Below are 25,680 nucleotides of genomic sequence, written 5' to 3'. Positions count from 1 at the left end.
AAGAAAAAAGTAAAGATAAAGGAAATAGTGACAATTTGGGTCACAAAAGGAAGTGGTGACAATTTGGGTCACAAAAGTACCTTAAGATATTGAAGGAAAGAGACGTTAAATTAATTAAAATAAAAAATTTAACTTCTACCTATAAGGAAATGTAACTATTTTAGACAGTATAATTAATCAGAAAGAAAAACAGATAAAGAAAGCTCAGTTATTACAATTCTTAGAGATTGTAAGTGAATATTGTCCTTGGTTTTGTGAACAAGAGTCTCCAAATTTACTTACTTGGGAGAAATTAGGAAGAAAGTTACAAAAGGTCTGTCTTTCAAATGAATTACCTGGAGGCATAGATAATATTCAGAGAACCTGGACGGCTTTGGAAGTTCGTCTTTTTGAATATATGGGCCAAAATTCGTGGCCCCCTGAGGACCTGCTAGAAGACATTCAATGGGCTATCAAGTCTATTCAAATGGAAAATCCGCCTGAGGCTAAGTTAATTCCCTTTCCTTTAAGCCGCGGAAAAACAAAGGTGCTAGGGGCCAGGCCCAAAGTTAAAAATGTAAATTTAAACTTGCAAAATCAGGCTACTCCGCAGGAAGATTATGGAGAGCAATATCAGAGAGGAGATACCTCCGAGGTCCTAGAGAGCCCTCCAAGGGAGGTAGACGATCTTCCTGGAGAGGAAAATGTGGAAGAGATTCCTAGAGGGGCTCAGAGTTCTCAGCCACGTGACTTAAAAGCCCAATTTCAAAATGGCGACAGCACAGAACCTTTACCAGCTAATCTATGGGGAAAAGATACTTTAACAAATATGGAATTATTATTAGTTACTCCTAACTCTATGAGATCAGTTGAGGAAGTTAGTCAGAGATATTTTCCTGGAGATGATAGGGAGACCCTTCAGGAAGAGTATCTGTTTACAAACCAGTCTCCACAACAAAGATTAGTAAATGCTCCAAGCCAAAATTTTTATTAGGGGCCCTGAGTACTTCCCCGATCCCTAAGACAGCTGAAAAAATCACTTGGCTCACAGAGGAGCCTATATGGATTTCTCAGTGGCCCATCTCAGGGGAAAAGCTTAAAATAATTCATAGGTTAGTTGAGGAACAACTTCAGGCTGGTCATATAAAACCAAAGCTTAGTCCTTGGAACACACCTATTTTTGTTATTAAGAAAAAGTCAGGAAATTGGAGATTGCTGCAGGATTTAAGGGCAATAAATCATGCAATTCAGCCTATGGGATCCTTACAGCCAGGACTTCCCTCTCCCACAGCCATTCCTTTAGATTATAGCTTGATGGTAATAGATTTAAAAGACTGTTTTTTCTCTATAAGGTTACATCCTGGAGATTGTGAGAGATTTGCTTTCACTGTCCCAACAATTAATTTTAAGGAACCTGTTAAAAGATATTGCTGGAAAATACTCCCACAGGGAATGCGTAATAGTCCTACTCTGTGCCAAAAATACGTAGACCAGGCGATAGATCCCATAAGAAGTAGCTTTCCTGATGCATATATTATTCATTTTATGGATGATATATTATTGGCTCATGCTAATTCAGAGGTACTTTCAGAAATTTTTACTCAGAGACTTCGCTTACAGCAATGGGTTTATGCATAGCTCCTCAAAAAATTCAAAAAGTGTCACCTTTTCAATATCTAGGTCAGATAATTCAAGGACGTACAATCCGTCCTCAAAATCTTCAGATAAGAATTAAGGAGTTACATACCCTTAATGATTTTCAAAAGCTATTAGGAGATATTAATTGGCTGAGGCCATCCTTAAAACTAACTACTTCTGAGTTAAGTCCTTTATTTCAGATATTACAAGGAAATCCTTCTCCAACCTCTCCACGTCAGCTAACTTTAGAGGCTAAAACAGCTTTAAGGAAAGTTGAAAATGCAATTAAAAATGCACAGCTTACTAGAGTTGATCCTAAGGAAATGGTGTATTTATTAATATTTCCAACTGAACATACACCAACAGGAGCCATATGGCAAAAATTAGGAGTTATTGAGTGGATTTATTTATCCCACTCCCCTCAAAAAAACATTAATTCCTTTTCATGATTCTATAGCTCAATTAGTAATTAAGGGTAGAACTAGGATTTTACAATTAATTGGATCTGAACCTGATATCATAATTATTCCATTTTCTGTTCAACAGATTAATTGGCTTTTTCAAACTTCTAGCCCATGGCAAATAGCTTTTGCTGATTTTCCTGGCCAGATAGATAGTCACTATCCTCGTGATAAAATTATACAATTTGCATCATTAACGTCACTTATTTTTCCAAAGATCGTACGTGCCCATCCTATAGATGAAGCCTTATCAGTGTTCACTGATGGATCAAGTTCAGGTAAAGCAGGATTTTATAGTCGTGTTCACACAGAGGTAATACAAACTTCTTATACTTCTGCCCAAAGAGCAGAGCTTCAAGCTCTGATTTGTGCCTTAACTTACTTTGCAAATGAGCCTATTAATATTTATTCTGACAGCTTATATGCAGTCGGAGTTACTAAAAATATTGAAACTTCAGTTATTGGGTATACTTCATCACAAGAGTTATTTAAATTATTTCATAATTTACAAAAGGCAGTGCTAATGCGGAAATATCCATGTTTCATAGGACATATACGAGCTCATACTAATCTTCCAGGACCTTTAGCTTCAGGTAATAACAAAATTGACAAACTCGTAGCTTTTTGTCAACAGATGTCTTCATATGACTGTGCACTAGCTTCCCATTCCTTGCATCATCAAAATGCTTTTAGCTTACGTAAAAAATTTAATATTACTAGAGAACAAGCTCGTCAGATTGTAAGCCAATGCCCTAAGTGTGTTATTCACACTCCATCTCTGCCATCAGGGGTAAATCCCCGTGGATTAAAACCAAATCAAATCTGGCAAATGGACGTAACTCATATTCCTCAATTTGGTAAGCAGTGTTATGTGCATGTCATAGTGGACACTTATTCTAGATTTATTTTTGCCACAGCACGTACTAAGGAAAATTCTCAAAATGTAATTTCTCATTGCCTAGCAGCTTTTTCTGTTTTAGGATGCCCTATGCAAATTAAAACAGATAATGCTCCAGCTTATGTGAGCTCTTCTTTTCAACAATTTTGTCAAGAGTTTAAAATTAATCATAAAACAGGAATTCCTTATAACCCCCAAGGTCAAGCCATTGTAGAACGAGCTCATTTATCTATTAAACTTCAATTACAAAAATTAAAAAGGGGGGATAGGCTTATGACTCCCCAAAATAGCCTTAATCATGCCTTGTTTGTTTTAAATTTTTTAAACTGTGACGCAGAAGGTCACACTGCTGCTGAGAGACAAATGTCTCCCTCAGTAACAGGCCCTTTAGGCAGAGTTTTGTGGAAAGATTTACAGACCGGTCAGTGGAAGGGCCCAGACCCGGTGATTATATGGGGCAGAGGGCATGCTTGTATTTTCCCAGAAAATTCTTCTCGTCCTATTTGGGTGCCTGAATGTGCTATCAGACATGGAAGAGATAGAACCCAGATTCAAGCGACTGAGGATTGGCCCAGAGGAGCCCCCATCCAGAAGGAGAAGATATCAAAAAAGGATGAAAAAAGACCAGATTGACCCAGCCGAAAAGCTGATTTCATGGAAAGACGTAAAAAAGCTAACAACCCAGGCTTCCCGAATACTTCGAGACCTAGGAAAAAACAGGACCCCAATGATGATGGTAACAACAGTAATTGCCCTACTGGGCTGTCAGGTAAAGGGGGATCAAGTAGACACTTACTGGACATATTTCCCAGATCCACCCCTGGTACACCCAGCTGTGTGGACTGGAGAATCTATTCCAGTATTTACTAATGACTCATTCATGATGGGAGGATTTACAGATACTCATATTACTCCCAATCATGTGACTAGATTTAATTATTCTGGCTATAGTGCCCAATTACCCTTGTGTTGGTCCCACGATAAACATGCTGGCTGTCTGAAAGTATCATTCGAAGAAAAGACAGCGATTGGTAGACCTAGACTGACAAATAATTCTATTTATGGAGATTTAAAACCTAATACCAGATCAGTAATTAAGATGGGACTTTCCCATAATAAGCCAGTCATTTCTGCCAAACCTCCACGGATACACCACTGTCCAAATAGTTCTACAATTGAGATTGGCACCTTTCCTAAATGGATGGATTGTATAAATCCCTTTCCTGTACAACATAAGGTGTCTAAAGATAGTGGGTATATTTTAGACTGGTCTCCAAAAATTGATAAGAGACAATTACGAAGAAATTCTGCTATGACACCTGCAGGATTTGTTAGTAATATTTTGACTTATAGTAAAGGTGGTGTTCAAAAAGATATTTGGCGTTTAATTGCTGCCTCAGAATTCTTACATTTTACAGACAAACCCTTACCAAGATTTATTGGCAAGAACTGTAAAGAGGGATCTTGCTATGGCTTACGAGCTTGTGTCCAATCTCCTTATGTTTTAATTATTAGAAATGTAAAAGTTAAATGGATAGATGACAGATATATTGTTACTTGTAAAAAATGTATCCTAACCAATTACATTACTAGGTATAATGGAGAAAAAGGAGTGCTGATACTTCATCAGCCCTCTTTTGTTTTATTACCTGCTAATATTTCAGAGCCATGGTATGCTGATGCTGGTTTACAAGTCTTACAGCAAATTCATGCCCAGCTGGCAAGACCTAAACGTGCTATTGGAGTTATAATTGTTGGTGTTTTGGCGCTAGTCTCTTTTATTGCATCAACTGTCTCTGCATCTCTAACATTGTCTCAAAATATTCAGCATGCAAAATTTCTTAATAATTTAGCTCAAAATACTTCCAAGGCTCTGCGTAATCAAGTAAATATTGATGAAAAGATTGAAACTAAATTAAACGCCTTAGAGGCAACTGTTATTGACATAGGTAATGAACTTTCAGCCTTAAAATTTAAAGAAAGGCTTAAATGCCATGCTAATTATAAGTATGTGTGTGTTACAGCTGCCAAGTACAATGCTTCTCTCTGGGATTGGGAGAAGGTTAAAAACCATTTGTTAGGTATTTGGCAAAATAGTAATAATAGCTTGGATATTCTGGAACTTCATCACCATATCCAAGACATTCAAAATAATAGAGCTGATTTTTCAGATCCTTCTTCTTTGGCTAACCAAATATTGAAGGAGTTAAATGGATTCAACCCTGGAAATATTCTCAAACACTCGGCCTGGTACATTATTGGATTATTCTCTTTGCTGCTAATTCTTTATTGCGTTGTAATTGTAGGATGGCGAGTCTTCAGAACAAGAATGCAAAAACTCCAGAGAGTGAACCGCCGCCTCATTTTTGCGAAAAGAAAGGGGGAATATGTCGGAAGCCATTCTCACACGTGACTGGGTGACTCCCGGTTAGGGTCTGAGGCGCTCTGGCTGTGTCGGAGCTTTCCCGGCCCTCTCCTGATGAGAGAACCTGTCCGTGTGGGGGTGTAACTGACCACTGACCCCGGAGGCCCAATCACTGACCCTGACCTTGGAGTGCGGCTCCCCCTTCAACCTTCATTGGATGGAATTATCCCCTGAATTTCTTGCTCCCCAATAAAAGGCTACTCCCTGGCGTGCTCTCTCTCTCTCTCTCCTGCTAGCCCTGAGTAATCCTTGCTGCCCTGCCGGGCGGTTAGAGGAGGGAACCAGAGAGGGGAGCCGTCTCGGACCTGGTCATAGAAAAAGGTAACTGAGTCTGTGTGTTTATTTCGATCTCGCTAGCTAACTTTTATGCCAAGAACCTCATTAATGAAACCATTGCGCTGGCCGCGTGGTAGAGTAATTAACACTATGTTTACATGTTTTTTTTTCCCTCACTTGTCTACTCACTGCATGTCTACTCACTGTATGACCCTTAGGGGCAACGTTTACATTTCAGCCACTGACAACTTATACATTTATTACAGTAGTTGTAAAATGCCAGTCTTATGTCTCAGTCTAACAAATCAGCATACTACAACAAATTTCATATAAACAAAAGGAAAGTGTTCTAAGGTGCACCATTTTATAATTGCACATGGGCAACGGAGGCCCTGTTACTCTTCAATAATGGGAAGAACTAAAACCAGCAAGTCTTATTACAAAAAGTTACTTTTATACATTCTATAACCCATGGTTTCTGAAAGTGAAAAGGTGACAATGGTTATGATATTCACTGTGTAGGGCTCATGAAGAAAATAAACCAGCAGAAAAAGAGAAGTTACCCAACCCCAAAGTGGGGAAAGATCAGACTTTCAGTCATCGACAACACAGGTGGCTCTGAAGGCAGAAATACCAGAGTCCACACTCCAGCTCTGTCCTTTACCAACCAGGGCAATGAGGTTTGTTATGATCCTTTCAGAGCCTTGGGTTTCCTGTCCCCCTGCTAGAGCCATCAGTGCAGTGCAAACAAATGATAATACATGCAAGGGCTCTGGGCTGTGTTAGGTGTCCATCAACAAAGACCTGCGCTCAGCTGCTATTCCCTCGTTGGCACCTACACCATCCCATCTGTGTTCTCTAAATTGATTTTTATTGTCAAAAGGGATTCTAAAGAAATAATCTTGAAAAATCTATATTACTTGAACAACAGTACATTTAAAGGCCACAAGTCTATTTCTATTTCTTACCTTCTTGATTTATTTCCTCTGAGGACCTTCAGTTTCACCCAGTGAACATTCAGCAGAAGGCAGTTGTCAAAAATAATGCTTGAAATTTCTATAAGATATATAAGAAGCCAGCATTCACCTATGAATCAGGGGATTAAGAGTCAAAGAGAGGAAGGGAAAAGACTAGGCATTTTCTGAACTAAGAATATCTGTTTAAATAAAAACTTAAAAAACCTGCTTGTTCACAGAATTCATAGTTGATGGTATCATCATGCCAAAAGGACACATGGCATTAAAAACCAGTACAGACTCAAGACTTAAATACATATCTAGGGGTTGGGGATTTGCTCAGAGGTAGGCTGCATTGCACAAGGCCCTGGGTTTTATCCCTAGTACTGAGGCAAAAAGCAAACACCTGTATCTACATTCTCTCATCCCCTGGTATCTTCTGTCGCACTGTCTCACTTCTTTGATAAAGAACCGAGGTCACTAAAAGAAGTACAACAGGCAACTACAGTGAGACACTCTATTTGTGTCTACTCTTTCTCTGTTCCATAATCAAATTCACAGGAGGCAGCGCTGATGTGCATATGCCTTTGCAGCCCACGCCTGCCCCTTCAGTATCTCTCCATTCGTGAAAACTCAAGACACATTAATAAACCGACAAGCATCAAGGCACAATTGAGTCTGCTTATATCTTTTTTTTTTTCCCTGCTGGTCAAGTTTAAAACCAGAGGAGGATATGAGAAATGGGGAGGCACTGACATATACCACTCCTTATACCGAAAACATACTCCACAGGCACTAAAGAGTCAAAGATGGGAGAAAAATAAACCGGTGGAAACACCAAAAGAAAATATGAATTTCTCATAGATTAATACAAAGATAAACATGAAAAGAAATAGCCAAAATGGCAATTCTCAAAAGAAGAATACAAATGGTTACTAAAGTAAGAAAAGATGTTTGTGATAGTTTGTATATTGAATGTGTCCCAAAGGGTCCTGTGTTAAAGGCTTGGTCCTCAAAATTTAGTAGTTGGGGCCTAGTGGAAAAAAGTCAGAGGCATGGCCTGGAAGGAGATTCTGCAACTCCTGCCCTTCCTGTCTCTGCTTGCTTCCTGGTTGCCCTGAGGTAAACAGGCCTCCTCTGTCGCTGTTCCTGCCATGATATATGTGCTGCCTCACTACCAGCTCAAAATCAACAATTAAACGACCATGGACTGAAACCTCTGTAACTGTGAGCCAAAATACTACCCCTCTTATTCTGGTAACAGAGATTGAACCTAGGAATACTTAACCACTGAGCCAGAAATTTTTTTTTTGAATCATGACCTCGCTAAGTGGCTGAGGCTGGCTTTGAACTTGCGCTTCTCTTGCCTCAGCCTCTAAAGGTGTGGAATTATAGGCAGATACCACACTGCTGGCAAACCTTTCCTTCTTAAAAGTTAATTATCCCAGGTATTCTGTCAGTGATGGAAAGCTAACACAATGTTCAAATACAACGGGAAGAAATATTCTCACAAAAAATTCCAAACTAGCACATTTAAAAAAAACGAAAACAAAAAACAACTAAATAGCATGCGTGGGGGGAAAAGAAATTCTTGTGGGCATTCTCATGAACTATCTAGAGGGAAATTTAAAAACATTTGGTATAACCTTAAAAATTTTCATTTTTTATGGATATATTTGTTTTTATTTATGGTGTACAGTGTTATAATTCAATACATGGATAAAATGTGTAATGATCACATCAGGGTTAAAGGCATTTTCTACCTCCTCAAATATAGCATTTCTATGGGCTGGGAACCTTCAAATTCTTCTCTTCATTTATTTTGAAATGTATAATTAATTGTTATAAACTATATTTACCCCACTATGCTATAAGACACTAGAGCTATCTGCTTTTTAACTATACTTTGGTACCTATCATTCACCTTCCTTCTATCTTCCTCCCTTCTACTCTTCCCTTCTTTGATACACCTCTCTTCTACTCTCTACTTGTATGTGACCAACATTTTTAGCTTCCACTCATGAGTAAGAACATGCAGTATTTGTCTTTCTAAGCTTGGCTTCTTTCACTTAACTTAATGCCCGCCAGTTCCATTCATGTTGCCTCAAATGACAGGGTTTCATCCTTTTTATGGCTGAATAATATTTCATTGTGTACATGTACCACAGTATTTTTATCTATTCATCCACTGATGGACTTCTTGGTTAGTTTCTTGGCTAATGTAAATAGTGATATAATAAACAGGCAGGTATCTCTTTTCCTTTGGATATACTGAGAATTAGTATTGCTGAATGATGCCTAAATAAAAACAAAGCCCCAAACCTGGATTTAATGCCTACATGACTCAAAGTTCCACTGAATAGTAATGACCTTAAGCTAGAAGTTAGGATACTGAGTTTTATCTTGTTCTGGTTTTCCCCTAAATCTGTGATCATGTATAATTCATGACATTTTTATTAGTTACTATTCTCCATTATTTCAGTACATATTATTTCAACACAAGAATGATTTTAAAAACCCATTTAAAACACTATAATCTCATAATGTCTCTCTTACACACACATACACATACAAACATACATAAATAGGTTTAACAGTTTATAAATTGTTAAAATAAAGTTATCCCCCCCCAAAATAAACCTGTATGGTAGGTGAGATGGTTTTATTAATAATTATTTTGTAGATGAATTTTGGAGAATTCAGATGAAATGAAAGTGAAATAAAGATATCTTAAAACAGACTAGGACTTATAAAGCCCTCATGTTCTGGCTCAAATAAGCCCTTTTTTTAAAACATCTTTATTTTTTAGTTGTAGATGGACAATTCCTTTATTTGTTTATCTTTATGTGGTGCTGAGGCTCGAACCCAGTGCCTCACACATGCTAGGCGAGTGTTCTATCACTGAGCCATAGTTCCAGCCCTCAAATAAGTCCTTTAATATGAAGAAAAACTGAACTTGGGGAAGGAATGGAATGTAAGAACAATAAATTATTAAAAGATACTGAAAACTAATAACTATAGACAACAAGGAAGAGAACAAGAGAACAAAATCAAATTTATTTCCACATGGTTAAAAAAAAAGTGAAATCAAAGTCAAAAACAATATTGTAACTGCAAAAAAAGATGCTTCAGAGGAAAACTAAAATATACTAACACACTTGGCCGACCCAGGAGGAATAAGGAGATATGATAAGCCTTAACATTTTGCTAAAAAATTCACTTAAGAACGTGTATTAAGCTGGGCCTGGTGGTGCACACCTATAATTCCAGCAACTCAGGAGGCTGAGGCAGGAGGATTGAAAGTTTGAGGCTAATCTTAGGAACTCAGCAGGACCCTGACTCAAAATAAAATGAGCTGTGGGTATAGCTCAGTGGTACAGAATGATGGGTTCAATCCCCAGTATCATAGGGAGAAAAAAAAGAATGCATATTAACCTTCAGATTGACCATTGAAAGAATGAATTTGGAACATATGCCTTCTAAACTGAGGACAGAAACAAAGCAAGTTATCTATTTAATGGAAGATAGAAATAAAAGGAAAAAACCCAGAGAAAATGCATGGCCAATGGAAAACATAAAAGATGACAGAAGTAAATTTAAATATATTGTTAACTAAGGTAAATAACTCACCTACTAAAAAGAAGGCCTTCACAGACTGGCTTAAAATTCTGCTATAAACTGCTTATAAGACACACACCTAAAACAAAATAATATAAAATGTTTTAATATTAGGAAAAAGAAAAGAATATTATCAGCTGAACATGCCAACCAAGAGAAGGCTGCTATAGTTACGTTTTAACATCACATATATATTTTTTTAAATTTTTTTTTTTAGTTACACATGACAGTAGAATGTATTTTGATGAATCATATATACATGGATAATAACTTCCCATTTTTGTGGTTGTACATGATTTAACATCACATATTCTAATTGAATGGCAACAAAGGGAATTATGTTCCTAATAGAAGGAACTATCCAAAAAGATAATTTACCAATCAAGAAGCTATGTAACCATGGGGTTGTGGCTTGGTGGCAGAGTGCTCGCCTAGCACACGTGAGGCACTGGGTGCAAACCTCAGCACCACATAAAAATGAAATAAAGCCATTGTGTCCACCTATAATTAAAAAAAATAAATACTTTAAAAAAAGAAGCTATGTAACCATAAAAATAGCACCAAAATATATCAAGCAAAACCTGAAAAGTTTGTGTATAAATGGAAAAAAGGAAAATAAAATTTGAGGCCAGGCTGGCCCAGGTTCTATCACTCTAACCACCAAAGGGTTTGAGAAAAAGGGGATGGGGCTGATTACCAACATAACTGTATTTTAGAGTTCATTAGGCTGGGTATGGTGGTTTACACCAGTAATCCCAGCGACTTGGGAGGCCAAGGCAGGAGGATTACCAAGTTTGAGGCCAGTATGGGGCAATTTAGCAAGACCTAGCCTTAAAATAAGAATAAAATGGGCTGGGGACATAGCTCAGTGGTAGAATATCCCTGGACTCAATCCCCAGCACTGGGATGGATGAGGGGGCAGGAAGAGGTAATTAGGTCAGGGGCTCCACTCTCATGAAGGTGTTAACATAGCTCCCCTGACAGTGGGAAGAGTGAGCTGTTACTCCTCAGTCCCTCTTACACATCTACTCCTTCTGTACACGTCCATTTCCACTTCCACTTTCCTGCCACACATGGATCAACATACGGCCCTCCTCATAAGCCAAGCAGATGCTGGCATCATGTTCTTGGACTTCCAAAACCATGAGCTAAATACATATTTTCTTTTAAGAGTTGTCCAGTCTCTTGGAAAATGGTCTAAGACCCTAAGTAACTGATATATTAAGCAAACGAAAATTAAGAATGTGTTTCAAATAATATTATTAATAATCTTGATCTAATAGAATTATTTAGCATCTTTCTTTTAGTAAAAAGAAAAGAAATACAGTAGGCCATCCATACCCATGGGTGCCACATGCATACAACCAACTGCAGATAGAAAATATTAGGAAAAAATGTCTGTGCCAAACATGTGTAGGCTCATTCTCTTTGCCATTATTCCCTAAACAGAGTCTAACAACTATTTATGCTAAAATAGGTAATACAATTTACAAATTATTTAAAGTATACAGAAGGGTATGTATAAGTTACATATAAATACCATACTATTTCATATATGGGCCTTGAGCATCAGAGGACTTTGGTGTCCACAGGAGCCCTTGAACCAATCCCTCACAGATACTGAGAGACTACTATATTTTTTTCAAAGACTGTATAAAACATTTATAAAAAACTGGTATCAGATTACACAGACCACTCAATAGTTCTAAAAACACAACTGAATATAGGCTACATTCTGTAATCACAATATAATTACAAATCAACAACAAAAATGTATGAAAAAATATTTTAAAATTTTGTTTAGGGCCTGGGATGTAGCTCAGTGGTAAATCACTTGCCTAGAATGCATGAGGCCCTGGGTTCAATCCTTAGCACTGTAGAAAAAAGTTTTGGTTAGAAACTTAAAATAATCACACACATAATTTTGGTTTAATCCACAAATTTAAAGAGACTATCACACTGTAAATTATTTCAGATATCTGCAGATGAACAGTGACAATGTAGTATATCTCAATGAAGCAGATATTACACCAATCCTTAACTTGAAAATTACTGGTGAGGTGAGGAGACAAGTATTTTTTTCCTGGTTTTAAAGAATGATTTACAGAGGAATAGACAAAGGGGAATGAAAGGAAGGGATGAGGGAAGGAATAGGAAAAGTCAGTGGAATAAATCTGACCTAACTTTCCTATGTACGTATATGGATTTATGAGAGTGAATCATACCATCATGTATATCTACAAGACACTAATTTTAAAAAAATCTATAAGTATATAGCAGAAAGATTAGTAGAACTGAGGGAACAGAACAAGAGGATGGGAGAGGAAGGAAGTACTGGAGACTGAATTAGAACAAATTATATTCTATGATTTTGTAACTATATTGTAGTATGTTCTATTATCATGAATAACTAAAAAAATACAATAAAAAAAGAATGATACAATGGGAACAGGGGTTCACACCTGTAATACTAGCTATTTAGGAGGGCTAAAGCAGGAGGACTGCACGTTCAAGGCCAACAGCAACTTAGTGAGACCCTATCTCAAAATAAAAAATTAACAGAGCTGGGGACCTAGCTCAGTGGTGGAGCACCCCTGGGATTCAATTCCTAGTACTGCAAAAATCATCATCACATCATCATCATTACTTGTATTTCAAGGGAAGCAAAGAATTTGGTTGAAAAAAGAAAAGCTTTTATAGAAAAACGTAGATGGAATGACAGAACAACAAAACTGTCTCATTTTGCAACATCTCATGAAATTACAGATTCAGTGATGATTATTAATCAGTATTTTGATCATCAAATTCAGGACTGATGAAGAAATAAACATCTGTGTAGTACCAAAGGAATATCACAAAGATTACATTTTTTAGATGCAAGGACCGAAAAGATATAAACTTTACATTGTAGGATGAGGGTGTCATAACTCTAACTCAATGATCAATCTTTTTATTTATATATATATATATATATATTAATATTTATTTTTTAGTTTTCGGCGGACACAATGTCTTTGTTTGTATGTGGTGCTGAGGATCGAACCTGGGCCGCACGCATGCCAGGCAAGTGTGATACTGCTTGAGTCACATCCCCAGCCCTCAATGATCAATCTTAACATTATCAATGGTGGAAAAATACATATTATGTGTCTCCTAAGGAGATAAAATGTAAACAATATTACTTGTGATGTATCCTAGTTGAAAATATTTGATTGGAATCTAATCAAGTTTTACAGGAAATACAAAAGAGAAGAAATACATAAATACATAAGCGAAGAAATACCACGAGAAAACAACCAAGGGAATCTAGGAGGTAGGGTTTTAGGAGAAAATGAGCTAGTTTCTTCAGTTAGTACTGCCATGAAAAAAGTAATGATTCCAGATTAAGAGAGATCCAGGGACAGACACAGTTGCAATGTATGGCCCTGGCCTGGGTCCTGCAGAAAATAAAGACAACCTAGACATTAGGTGATACAAGAAGAATTATTTTGTTAAGTGAAATAATGTCAACTGGCTATAAAAAAAAATTCTTGAACAAAGACAATGTGGCATGGCCACACAATTGGATATTACTCACCTGAAAGAAAAAACAAAGTTCTAATACATGCCACAACAAATATCAGTTGTAGAATTCTTAAATGCATGTGACTAAAAAAATCTACACTATATTTAAAAAGTTATACACTCAAAACTATTTAATGTATGACTCACTTTAAATGAAATATTCAGAAAGGGAAAAAATTAGGGGTACGGGGCGGAGATACTAGGGATTGATCCCAAGGGTATCTACCACTGACATACATCCCCAGATCTTTTCATTTTTCATTTTGAGACAGGGTCTCACTAAATTGTCGGGGCTAACCTTAAACTTGTAATCCTTCTGCCTTAACCTCCTGAGCTTTTGAGATTACAGGTGTGCACCACAGTGCCTGGCCAAGAAGAGAAAATCTATAAACACTAGGTCAATAATTGCCTGGTATGGAACTGGGGCTGACTGCAAATGGGTATAGGGGATGATGACATTTTAAAATTGTATTGTGGCAATGACTGAGCATGTTTAAATTCAGTAAACATTACTGACCTGTTCACTTAAAATAATTTTATGGTCATGTCAACTATACATCAATGAAACTGTTAAAAATAGTAAACTTAAAATTGTTTTTAAGAGTCAAACACTGATGAATTTAGGAGTAGGATGTCAAGAACCTCTGTGTACTTTAAAATAATAAAAAGAATTAAGAAAGACAAAAATTTCCTCTCACATTTCTGTTGGCATATAAAATGCAAACCTCCAATGGAGGACAATGGAAGTACTTACTCAAATTACAACACATTCATCCCTTCGTTAGTAATTTTGATTCAGAAATTTATTTCAGTGCAATTGCATATGTCCAAAATGATGTATGTATGTAAGATTACTCACTGTAAGACTGCTATAGCAAATAATTAGGAAAACCCCAGAGATTTCTCATAAGATATCTTACACCAACTATGCCTCGTACATCCTCACAACTGTATAGCTGTTTTAAAGAAAAAGACAAGACTAAAGACTGACATGGGAAGATTTCTAAAATATATCAAGGGAAGTGAGATATGAAACAATGTTTATAATGTGTTAATTTTTATGTCAGAAAGGAAGAGAAAATAAAAAATATTTATGTGTGCATGAGAAAAATGATAGACACACAAGGTGGGCAGGGAGGAATGGGTGGATTAGGAAAGGACGAGGGCAAGACCCTTTAATGTAACACATTTTTATATTATTTTGACTCTGAAACTATTTGTGCTATGTATAAACACACCAGATATAACTTAATCAGTCCTTATAGAAATTTAATGACCTTCTAAAGATAAGCAGTTCTTAAAAAAATAGAATTACCTTTTATTTTTATATTCATTTCACATATTTATTGGTATATAATTTTACATACAGTAAAATTTACCCCCACTTTTTTTTTTAAGTATACCCTTTTTATCATGCTGTTTTGTAAGTTTTTAGTCAAGTAACCACCAGCACAACAAGACAGAAAAAGTTTCATCTCAAAATTCTACTTTGTGTTGCCTTGTAAGAAAGTCTTCCTCCCATCCCCAGGCAACCAATAATCTGTTTTGTTTTGCTTTTCTACCGCTACAACGTCACATCAATGGAATCACATAGTATCCAGTATACAATCATACAGTAGGCACACTTCTAAGTCTGGCTTCTTTAATTACCAGAAAAAGACAGATTGAAAATAAGTGAGCTAAATATTTAGCTCAAGAAGTTAAATAACTACGATGTTCTTCCAAAGAAAATAAGATGAATAATAAAGTAGAAAATAATGAAATAAAAACAATAAAGATGATTATCACATAACAAGCAAACATTAGGATTAAAAAGGAAGTTCCTTATCTGTTAAAGAAACCACAGTAATCTCAACAATCAGACCTCAGAGACATCTCCATTGTGGCTAGGAAAAAGACAAGGATGCCCCCACCCTTCTGTGTTACTCAGAGACCCTCATTATCCATTATAACAAGAAAATGAGACAAAAAAAAAAAAACCTGTTAGGGGAAAAAAACCTCATTACTTTCATATAACATAATCATTTACACAAAAACTCAAGGGAGGAAAAGATAATATAAAAGATGAGTAGGTTTAAAAATAGATCAGCTATGAGATCTCAAGATACAAACCACAAACATGAAAAAATAAAATTTAACAGAAAAAATACAAAGGCAACAAAAACTAAAATGTCAGATTAAGTTAACAAAAATGTGCAGGACCTGAGGTAGAAAACTAAAAACTAAGGAATTTTTCTAAAGAATGTAAAAAAAAGAAAATTAGGAATAAATAGAGGATAAAATGTTTGGGGATAAGAAAACTCCAAACTAAAGAACCTACTTCCCCAATTAATCAATAAAATAATAGGATTTTTTAAAAAAATTGATAAAAAGAGCCTAAAATTCTAGGACCATAATTATCCAAGAATAATCAAGACAATTTTGAAAACAAAGATTGATGCCAGAGTTGGATGGGGATTATAAAATCATATTAGAGCTACAGTAAAAAAAACAACAAACCAAGATTAAATATAGATTAAATGATCAAATAGCAAGACCAGAAGCAGATCCACACATACATGGGGATTTGACAAATGACATCACAAACCACTGGAATTGGACTCAGTACTTTGTATAAAGCTAAACGTGAAGAATTAAACTATTACTACAAAGTATACCAGAATATATTTGTGACCTCTGTAAGGAGAACCTTCATAAATAAGTTACAAAAAGCCTACCTTATGAAACAGAGGGAAAATACACAGTACCACGTTAAACTACATCACTACTATTATAGAGTAAGACACCATAAACACAGTTAAACTATGAGCCACAGACTTAGGATATTTACAATAAAGCAAACAAAGGACTGGTATTTCCAGAATATTTTTACTATATATTTTTTTATGGTACCTATCTGTAAAAACCTGTGAATATTGTTTTATATATAAATTTCTATAAAGTTTGTAGAAAACTTACAAGTTAAAAAGAAAATGAATGAACTGTAAGCAGTTCGCAGAAGAGGAAATCAGAATGGTCAACAAACATGAAATGAGAGTCAATCTCACCAGTAATGAAGGCAAATTAATAAAGAACGGCAAATTAAAATCAGGTAGAGATATTGAAATTTTAACCCATCAGATTGAAAAATATCAAAAAGCTTAAAATTAATCAGGTAAATGCTACCTATACCTATGGGGTAAATGCTACCTATTATACACCAGGGCAAACACAAACTGCTACAATTTCTTGGTGGCATCTAGTGAAAATGAAAGGCAGCCATTCCTTTTCTTGATACGTATCCTAGAAAATGCTCACATATGTGCATCCTGGAGAATGCTCACATATGTGCATCCTGGAGACATGTACGCTTATCGTTAGGCCACAAAAGCCAAAAACTCAAGGTTAAAATGTGTATCAGTAAGAATAGACAAATAAAACCTGGTACGCATTCTAATGGAATCCTTTATGATAGCTGGAAATACACATACACACACACACACACACACACACACACTGGAGTTGTACATAGTATTTCAATTTGAATAGATCTCAAAATGCTAAGTAAAAACTAGAAGATAAACAATTTTATACAAACTGTGTTTGTGTGTATGTCAATGGTATTTATAAAATAATTTTAAAACCACATATGAGAAATGATGGGCTTTTTTAGAAGCAGCTACATATTTACCAGAGTCCGAGGCCAGAGCCTCACTGGGGATTCAACAAAACAGGTCTGGCCACTAGCACCAAAAACCTAACAGAAAAGGAAAGGGTGAAAAGCATGATAGGAACTTTAATCAGTATAGATGCACCAAAACAAGAGGACCCATATGTCCTTAGCCTTGTCTAATGACTTTGAGGTTTTATAGACAGGGAAATGAGGGTAAAGTTTGGGGCTTTGCACAGTTGCAGGCACTGCACAGCTGCCAAAGCAGGTGATCTTCAAGTGTGATCTGGTCCATCACTATCTCAGGATTGGTCAAGAGGGACTAAGAAACTTTCTTTGACTCATCACAAGATGTGTATCCATCAGACCTGTTGCTGACTCCAAGGTAATTCAGGGCAAAGGAGACAGATGCAAATGGAGGCAGTGATGCCACATCTTTAATCTTGCTTTTATCCAACTATCAGATTTTTGCAGGCAAAAGTGAGGAGTCGAAATCCCTGTTACAATTTTGCCACCTTGTCTTTTGTCCATTCCTCAGTCTGAGGGCATTGGAGTGTCAGTCAATCTGCCTTTGCAGGTTTCTTGGCCTGAAGCATATAAGCAATAAGGGTCAGATGCTTAAGCCTAAAAGTAGAAGTATCATTGTAAATAATAAAAGGGAGACAAAGTCAGAACACATCCAACTAACTAACTAAATAAACCACGTAGGGGATTCTCCTTCTAAATACCTCTGTGAGTATGGACTACTAAAAATATATATATTCGGGATAAAAACAAGGAAATGATTATTTTATTTTTTCTTATCTAAACAGAGGGCCCCTGTCTGAGCGATGAGGTCCATCTTTTATGTGGATGTGCGTTATGGAAGGACTTCAGTGTCAGGCAATCTTGCGTAAGAACCCCAAGTTACATTGAAAAGAGCCACTGTCTTTCCCTTTGAATTGCCCCTGAATGATTGTTCTTTTACTTTTCTACCACCCTCATATTAGTACATTTGTGTTTGGTTATATTTCCCTCATCAGTGTTTGAGTCCAAGCAGGTGACCCCTATTTAGGCCTAAAATTAATCTCTTTCTTTTTTCCTGTTAAGTTCTGGAGATATTCCTCATGGGTTACTTTTAGGATTCTTTTAGCACCTTTAGTCTTTTTTTCTACCAGCTATACCATCTGCCAGGATGGGTTAGGGTGTTGCTGAACACATGTGGTTTCCCTTGAAGCACTGGGGACAGTTCCCTTTCCAATGACCCTCCTCCTCTTTGCAGAATATATCCCGATATCCCATTCTCTAGGGCCCTCACAATCCTCTTGATTAGCAACTAACTCAGAGTTCCAGGGTCGTTAGAGGGATTCCACCTTTCCCTGGGTCCTAGTTGACCTTGAAGGGCAAGGGTCAAAATATTCACTATTATTTTTTCTGAGCCCTTTTATTTTCCTTGGCTTTGGTCTCAAAGTATCAGTTGCTGAACACCCAGAGGGCCAGTTCTACCAGAGATGAAGTAGGAATAGTGAGTCCTCATTTTAACTTTTGTATTTTACAGTTACCCCTTCCTCTTAATTGGAGTCACCATTAGTATGAAGAGTCAATGTCACATCCTGTCCATCCTATAGGTGATGGCTTATTATCTCAAATTGTTAGGTTATTCTATTAGAAGCTGTACTTCATAAAACATTAACAAGAGACATTTATAAAGTTTTACAAGAGAAACACAAAACAAAATTAAAAACAGCAGAAACACATTTAGTTTGTATGACTGCCCTGAACCAAGAAACATAATTTTTATAACACTTATATACCTTTGACATTTGGTTACCTTCTACAAAAAACAATAAATAATTTATCAGCTCCATCATGCATGATATCATTTACAAATCCTATTTCTTTTTAAAACCCTTTTGCACCCTACTAGAACTTCCCATTGCCTACTTTGGGGGTTATCCTAACATGGAGCAGTGCAAAAGGCAGAGTCTCAGCCCAGGAAAGGCTGGTCTTTTGACAAATGTTAGTTGAAATTTTTACATTTTAAGCTAATATTCTTCTCCCCCACCCTTTAAATATCATTCTACTCAGGAGTAAAAGAAAACAAAGCTCTCATGTATTGAATCTGTTTGAAGATTAGTTAACATGATATAATCACATCTGAAACCTGGATCCAATGGAAAGGCTAAGAAAACACTTAATTTCCCTTTTTTGGGTGGAAAAACTGTTTTCATGTTGCATATTGCCAACCTTAAAAATTAATCAGGTTCTCCCTATTGTCTTTCCAAAAATACATATAAATTCCTACCCCAGTGTAACAAATAACATAATTCTCCCCATATAAATTATCAGTAACAGGTAACTTTTAGCCAATTATATAATCTTAAATGACATTCTGTCTCTTAAGAATAAATGAAAAGTTTTAAAATTAAAATAGAATGTAGTAATTTCTGAGGTACTCCTTAGATGACCAATGTCCAACCCTTTTAATTATCACAGTATCACAGTTTGGAATGCCAAGGGTTTGTGAATATCTAACTATATTTGCTCAAAGAGAACAGTCATAATACAAACAAGAGCACAAAAACATGTACCTGAAAAAAAAAAAAAAAAAAAAAAGCCTGTCCCCACAACTGGAGGGCACCAGTTTGGTAAGGTGTTTTCCCTAACTTTGCATTTTAGAATACATATACACTTGGGGAACATGCATACATTTAACATACAAAGAAGCCAGGAATACTCAGTATCAGAGCAACACAGAAGTTCCCCCCACCCCACATATGTATATGCATAAAAATCATAGTTCAGTAAGGTAACTCTTAATATTGTAGTTTTGTCTTTAACCAGTCTACATAGGTTAATAGCACCAGCAAATTCCAAGATTAGATTTAAAACTCTTGTCTGTTCAGGAAACAGTGCTAATACCCACAAATAGATTTATTACCTGATGTACAAGTGCATCTCATGTATGTAAAGAGCACTTAACAAGTCACCTTATATGTATTAAACCTACATAATTTTAACTTTACAAACTCATGTATGACATTTAGACAAAGCACATTTAGCTCTCGGATTAAAACAGTCCCTCCGAAACTAAGAGCAACTTCCTGATAGCTTTCTGTGAATGTGAATTAAAGTTTCAAATTGTTTTAACTTCTGAACTTCCTCATACTGAGGAACTTGTAAACTTCCTCTCAATTAGGAGACTCATTGGAAGCTGAGATAGGCAGGTTCTCTGGGTAACTAAATCTGCCTATATCTCTTCCTTGGTCCCACTTTGCCTCCTCTTCTCTTCTAAAAGCTTTCCTCACCCTTCAGCTCTCTTAAGATGATTATTTCAGACAAAAAGTCTCTTCCTATCTTCCTTCAAAGCTGGCTTTGAATTAACCTATTTTCCTGCCAATACTTTTCAGAGTATTTGTGGAGTATAATGAGCAGCAAAGCCTAGCCTCTTACGCCTGCTCAATGTCAAGATGCATACAAGTTTCTAGTCTCAGACACACTGGTGTCAAATATATCATAATAATCTAACATTGTCATTTAATTAGTTATGAAGTGAGTGTTGAAAATTTTTTAAAACAGAAAGGCACTTAAACCCTAATTCTTTTTAAGACTTAGTTTCCTCAAGTAATGAAAACCTAATGAACACAAGAAATTATTTTAATAAAACACAAAATTTTTATTCTTAAGGCAGTTCCCTTTAAATGTTAATGATAGCCTACTTAATTACACAAATTTGCTATAATTTATCTCCCACAAATCTTCTGCAACTTCCTTAGACATTCTATAACTTGTTTACATCCTTAATTTTGTCCTCTTTTTTTTTTACCTATCTTGGACTTTAGGACAAAAATCTTACTTTACTATACAAAATCCCTTCTCATCCAAAAAATTCCCCCAAAATACATCCTAATAATTTTCTCTTTCTTCTTGTTGATTATTACTTGTTGATTATATTCTGCCTTTTTTCTTCCTTATGTTTAAAATTTAAAACAATCTTTAGAAAATTTCTGAACCTAATTAGTCTTTTATCAATGACTTAAATACTTTATGCTAACTTTTTTATAAATTAAAACATATTAAGGTTTTTTTGTGTTCTTTACATATAGAATTACATGTTAGTAATTTAACTTTTAGTGATCTTGCTTTTTACTGAAGAGCAGAAACTTAAACTATTCTTTCAAACACCAATAATTCATAAAAATACAATTATTAGTAGACCCAAACACATATATATTCTTACAGAATTTAAGAATACTTGAACTTAGCAATTGATGTTTCAATATTTTTTTAAACATTTATTTTTTTAGTTGTAGGTGGACACAATACCTTTATTTTATTTTTATGTAGTACTGAGGATTGAACCCAGTGCTGCATGCATGCTAGGAACACTCTATCTCTGAGCTACAACCCCAGCCCCCGATGTTTCAACATTTTTACTTACAAATGACTCAGATGTTTTTCCTAACACATAAATTTAAAAATGTTTATTCCATTTATGTCTATCTAATTTAGCCACTTCAATAGTTATTTTTAGATTACCCAAGAAAACCAGGGTATCAAACACAGTTAATATTTTATATTATTAGTATTATTAGTAGTAGTATTTGCCAAAGAAAAACCCTAAAAGTAACAGATGCTGTATTTTAAACATCTCAACAGAGGCAAATATAGTCCTGATTGGTGAGTAACCTAGGTAAAAAAAATTGTGTTCATTATTCCAACGATATCTTTACTTTTATCTAACAAGTTTAAATTATTTTTAAGGATTTACATAAGTTATTTGAACTCAATGTCATATAAATTTATGTCCTTTAAATTTATGAGTGCTTATTTATGTGAAAGCTGATTTGGTACCATGTAGGCACAATGTACAATACACACATTTACACAAACATACCTAAAAATGTTAAGGTACGTAGAAAGATGTGAGTAGGGTGATGGGAGAAGGGAGAATAGGGCTCACTCCATCTTGAGTGATAAGATCACTCCACTTTGTGGGATGAAAAACTCCACCCATAACCACCACTATCATAGGTACTTTTTTTTCAGGGCTAGATATGGAAACCAGGGCCTCATGCACACTCGATAAGTGTTCTACCACTGAACTATATCCCCAGCCCTAGATACTACCTTTTTAAAACTAAAAAGAAATGGAACTTTCCTATTTAGGAGTATGCACTGAGAACTGAGGCACTAAGCCATAGCAGAAAGCCATGTTAAGCGCCCCAAATGAAAAATTCATGGTGGGAGGATCCCAACTAGACCATAAAACCCTACAATGCAGAAGACACAAGGCTGCTTCCTTTCTTAGAATGGTAGCTCTGTATTCTCCCTGGGGTGTTAGTATCTGGGCTTTTTCTCCTGCCACTCCATTATGTAAATTAGCTTTTTGCCTCTTTCTCCTGATCTTTGCAGTCTTGCCCTTGTTAATGCAAAATACAAGTGCATCAGTTAGCTTAGAAGGTTGCAATTTTGAAGCGGAACCTCCACTAAAATGGGGATCAAATTCAAGGAAGGAGAAAGTGTTTGGAGAAAAATCCCATCTGGCACTCCAGCTGGTTTTATGTTTGATGATTATGATGCCTCAACTTGCAAGTACTTAAAAAAAATGGGGAACATTTGATATTTCTAAGTTGGTTTTCCTGAGTGCTGATCTAGGTCCTTGGGCTAAAACAGAAATGTACAAGAGAGTTAATAATAATTAGTCCACTATTCAGGACAGCCGCAACAACGGGGACAGCCCCAACAACGGAAACAGCCCAAATACCCACCCATAATAGAGAGATAAATATGCCATATTATCCATAATGAACAAACTACCAACTTGCATGGTACTATGGAGAATCTCAACCATAATGTTGAGTGAAAGAAGGCAGAACACCTGATTAAAGAGTAGATTCCGTTTATACAAAGCTGAAAAGCAAGAAAACCACAGTGTTAGAATTCAGGCCATGGGCACTCTTCAGGGAGAGGGAGAAAATATAACTGGGAGAGGATAAGGGGACTTTCTGGGGCACTGGCCATGCTCTATTTCTAGACCTAGATGGGGCTACAGGTGTGTTCACTCTGATAATTCATCTTATAACTTGTGCATTTTTTCTTTTGGCAAGTCATATTGTACTGAAGATATAAAATAAGCTGGCAGTCCTGCTCATCAATCTGTGCACTCCTTACTGCTGCAGTCAATGTGGGCAGGTGTCTACCTCCAGGGTCAGCATGTGGTGAGATCAACAGTAACTGCCCCCAGGCAACAGTTAATGTAATCTTCATGAGTCCCCCCAGAAGTTGAGGTGGTTTTAAGGTCTTTATATCTCCATTTAACAAGTGAGGAAACTAAGGCTTAGGGAGATCAATAACTTGTCCAAAGTCCCAGGCTGGGTAAGTAGTGGAGGAAAACTCAAACAGGACTCCAAAGCTCATGTTCTTGGCCACCAGATAGGAGGCAGTGTGCTGCATGGCCACTGGGCTCTTAATCGAGGGAGTCCTTATAAACACAGCTGCTTGAGATTTGGCTTTAATTTACTGCAACCAGTGAGCCTGATACAAATAGTGAAGCAGCATCACAACAGTCTTTGCGCGACTAAGACTAAGAAGATTTTCACTCTCAAAATCTGAAATATGAGGAGACTGGGGTTGTGGCTCACCGGTAGAGCACTCGCCTAGCATGTGCAGGGCACTGGGTTCGATCCTCAGCACTACATAAAAATAAAATAAGGGTATTATGTCCAACTATAACTAAAACAAAATATTTTAAAAATCTGAAATATGAGGAGTTATTAACAAGAATTAATAACTGGTAACTTGTCATTTAGGCAGATATATACGTTTTTATTTTGCATCAAAAAAATGCTGAGCATTAGAAAATACAGAGGCAAGAAATAATCTGTTCAGAGAAAAAATTAACAAAGAGTGCAATGTTACAATTATTTAAGGCAAAATAACCTGAAATTCTTTCCTGGGGTGCAAAAATGCTGGCTATTTTCTGAAAAAAGAAATAAAAATTTAATTCCTTTAAAAATATGTAAAACTTTTCCTTTATTTTATTACTGGAAATTAACCCCAAAGTGCTCTACCACTGAATTACATCCCCAGCAATGCCCCCCCTTTTTTAATTATTATTTTTTATTTTGAGATAGGGTCTTGCTAAACTGCCCAGATTGACCTCAAAATTGCAATCCTTCTGCTTCAACCTCCCAGGTGTCTGGAATCACAGGTGTAATCCCAGGTAGGATTATAGGTCGGCACCACTATGCTCAGCTATATGAAATTTTTCTAACTGCAAATGTAATAGATGTTCATTAGAGAAAAGTTAGTGAATGCAAAAAAAAAGCACAAGGACAATGATAGCTGCAAAGACAGCAATGTTAACATTTTTGAGGAAGATCTACCAAGTGTCTCACTCAGGTATATATACACAAGCCCTCATTTCATTTGCTACCCCTTTCCCAATCCCATTCTTTCCCTTCCCTGAGGAGTCTGCACTGGCTATTCCACTAATGAGTTTTTGGAAAGGCTGGCTTCTTAAACTTTAGACATGAGCAAAATGTCACTTGGAAGAATCCTTACCTGACCCTTGATCTCAAGTAAGTTTCCCCAGCTTTTGTTTTCTATCACATACTTCTTATTTTCTTCTAAGCATTTAACCCTATCTGGATTTTCTTAAAAAAAAAAAAAAAAAATTGGTGGGCTGGCTTTGTAGCTCAGTGGTAGAGTGCTTGCCTAGCACTTGTGAGGCACTGGGTTCAATCCTCAGCACCACATATAAATAAATAAAATAAAGGTACTGTGTCCATCTTCAACTAAAAATATACTTTTTAAAAATTGTATTTATAGTTTGTTCCCTTCAAGAGAATGTGAAATTGGGCTGTAAAAAGACCTGATCAATCCTGTTCCATGCCATAGCCCCACTGTCTCGCACATGGTAGACGCTTGGGATACCGGCATACAGTGCAAAGTTTGGTAATGAACATTTTTTTCTTTTTTCTTTTTGGATTGAGGATTGAACCCAGAGGTACTCTACTACTGAGCTGCATCCTTAGTCCTTTTATTTTTTGAGACAGGGTCTCTCTAAGTTGCTCAGGGTCTCACTAAATTTCTGAGGCTGGCTTTGAACTTGTTACCCTCCTGTCTAAACCTCTCAAACTGCTGGGATTACAGTGCAGTGTAATTACTGTACAGTGCAGTACAGTAAAGTACCTTTACTCCATTGCCATTTCCCTTTTGATTTTTTGAGACAG

General features: G+C 36.3%; 1 protein-coding gene across 9 annotated transcripts in view; it reads right to left on the bottom strand.

The window, feature by feature from the left end:
* Positions 1–25,680, bottom strand: part of B3galnt1 (beta-1,3-N-acetylgalactosaminyltransferase 1 (Globoside blood group)) — a 37,660-nt gene that overhangs the window by 4,597 nt on the left and 7,383 nt on the right. For 5 of the 9 annotated variants that reach the window (XM_076867528.2, XM_076867530.2, XM_076867527.2 and 2 more), the window contains 2 exons: positions 10,264–10,330; positions 6,646–6,763 (listed from right to left, as the gene is read on the bottom strand). The gene's annotated coding sequence lies outside the window, so the exon portion shown is untranslated. Of the gene's footprint in view, positions 1–6,645; positions 6,764–10,263; positions 10,331–25,639; positions 25,661–25,680 lie in introns of those variants that run through there. The other 4 variants (XM_076867534.2, XM_076867535.2, XM_077110368.1 and 1 more) reach the window with 3 other exon arrangements.

This window comes from Callospermophilus lateralis, chromosome 10, assembly GCF_048772815.1.
Source record: "Callospermophilus lateralis isolate mCalLat2 chromosome 10, mCalLat2.hap1, whole genome shotgun sequence".
Classification (NCBI taxonomy): domain Eukaryota; kingdom Metazoa; phylum Chordata; class Mammalia; order Rodentia; family Sciuridae; genus Callospermophilus; species Callospermophilus lateralis.
Note: the sequence above shows the minus strand (reverse complement) of the source record. Positions and strands in the feature narration are given on the sequence as shown.